Source organism: Penaeus chinensis, chromosome 9 (assembly GCF_019202785.1).
Source record: "Penaeus chinensis breed Huanghai No. 1 chromosome 9, ASM1920278v2, whole genome shotgun sequence".
NCBI lineage: Eukaryota > Metazoa > Arthropoda > Malacostraca > Decapoda > Penaeidae > Penaeus > Penaeus chinensis.
Window position 1 is genome coordinate 32,838,408 of NC_061827.1, and position 2,500 is coordinate 32,840,907.

A 2,500-nucleotide genomic window follows, 5' to 3' on the forward strand; every position below is an offset into this window, starting at 1 on the left:
ATCTCCCATTGATGTATTCTAGAATATCAGTTTATCGACTGCAAACACGATTGTATATAATCCATCAGTAACAAAATGTGTATTTCAGCATCTTCGCCGTGTGTGAGCAGAAACGCTTGGCAGTTGAGTCTTCTCTTCGCTTCTACACTTCTACATTTTTTTACAGCTGAGGTTACAAAGAGACTGGGATCGAAATGAGCGAATAATGTGAAATGTGACGTGCACAAAATCTGAAAACGTTTTCTTCTGTCAAGCTTTTAAGGATTGTATGTCTGGATACTGTATTCTTATTCTGAGATTTAAGAGCGGCAGGGTTTGATTTTTTTTAATATGTAGTTTAAAAGATAGTCTACTTAGAAATTGTTGTATATGGAAGATAAGTATGATATCTATTTTCTCGACAAGATGTAACATTAACAGTTATATGACTCATGCAAAACGAATAATGTTATTGATTATAGGCATAGGCTGACAGAAGGATCCAAGATTGCGATATATGTAAACGTTTCGGAATCGTAGTTTTCATCTTTAGTGTCAAAATATTGACATTAAAAAGAGGCATAATGAAAGAAAATATTTCCAATTAAACAGCGATACATGGGTAACAAAATAATTGAAAGATTGACGAAAAGATTAGGAAGATATTCAACACATACAAAAACAAAAACAAAAAAAAACACTTCTATTAGCTGACTGCATTTTGTTTAGATCGAGTTTCATCTTGAGGATGTACAGGGATTCTAAGCTAGGAAGGTCGAGTCTAATAGATGCTGTGGGTAGATGTAAACAATCCTCGTGAGTGAATGGGTTGATCTCTTTATGTGGGTGATGGCAAACAGCAGAGTAATAGCTGTCTGTCCAGAATTCTCATTGGTTTGTCAGTATATTCAAGTATTCCTTTTTGAACCTACGAGGAGTAGATCCAATGTACCTAGAATTACGTCTGGGACAGTTAGATAAGGTACAGTATTCTGAGGACAAAGACATTCTCTTCCTTATAAGAAAAATTACATTCTAGTAGTTACTGTTAAATTTGAATGAGTCAATGTACAGTGCATGGCATATTGCACACTTTTCGATGCTACATCTTCATCTGTGTTATAGGATTATTTAAGACATGATATTAGCAAATTAGTAACACCTCGCACTGTGAAAATCTTCATTTCTATTGATATCTTTTCTACGAAGAATAATAATCAATGTTTTAATGATCGGTATACGTTTTAAATTATGTAAGCAATATGAATATTTGACTGGAAAAGATCCACTGTAGATTTAATACTGACTCCAGTATTGAAAGTAAGCTCAGTAATGTTAAGTGTATAATCTATCAAAAAGGGAAGAGTTAAGATATAACTCAAGGAAAAATAACTATATATCACGTATGGAACTAGGCATAGAAATTAAAAACTTGCATACAGATAGATAACTTTAGAGGAAGATCAGAATATATCTGATATCTACCAATAATATTTGATATTTTGTTCCAGCACCAATAATCCTACCCTATGATTGTAAACAGAGACTAGGTAACAGCAAAAATGTATATTGCGTTAATATATACTTGCATGGGCATGATTTATAGCTTTCGGAGACTCATATCCAATTACATACAGAAGCTTCCACAAAGACCTCTAAATGGGATCCCACAAAAGGTGATTTCCTTAACTTATGGATGTTTGTACCCATTTTAAGCGTAATGAGATGTGTTTTTGCCACACAAATGTTTTCTTGATTTATCCTTGGTGTATGCAACATACTGGTCATATATCATTCATGATGGTGCTGGTGTTAGATCGCTTATGTTTGTTAAATTATGTCCATGATGTAATGTTATAATATTCCCAAATCACTTGGTATAAAATATAAGGACAACAACAAAATTAAACGTCCGTTAAAAACAGTAAGTAAAAGAGAAAAGAATATGTCCTTATGATAAGTAAGTAATAAGTAAGTAATAAGTAATAAAAACTATATACATTTTTAAGAATTTTCCTTTTACAGAAAACAGTATGATTTATGTTGAGAACACGATTTTTCTGACTAGCATATACCCTTTTACATAATGCTACTAATCAAAATAATGCTACTAATACCATTGATAGTAAAATTACCAATGATGATCATAATAACAACGATGAAGATGCTGCTGCTGATAGTAGTAATGTTTATAACTAATAATGTACTAATACTAATAATATTGATAACAATGATAAAGATAATAATGTAAGTAATGATAAAACACTGATGATAATTAATATTAACAACTGAACGCTACGATAATGCCAGAATTACGAACTGCAATATCCACTGTGATGATTTTTGGACAGTATTGAAGAAGACAGAAATTACGATGATACAAATGCTGTGTTGAAAAAAAAAACTTTAATGACGTATAGGATGTTTGTCTTTCACTCACCCATTTCCTTTAGTGCATGGGAAGTCTGAACGTTTCCCTAAAATTTCCATAAGGACGAATTTCAGACGAAAACCTCTGCTC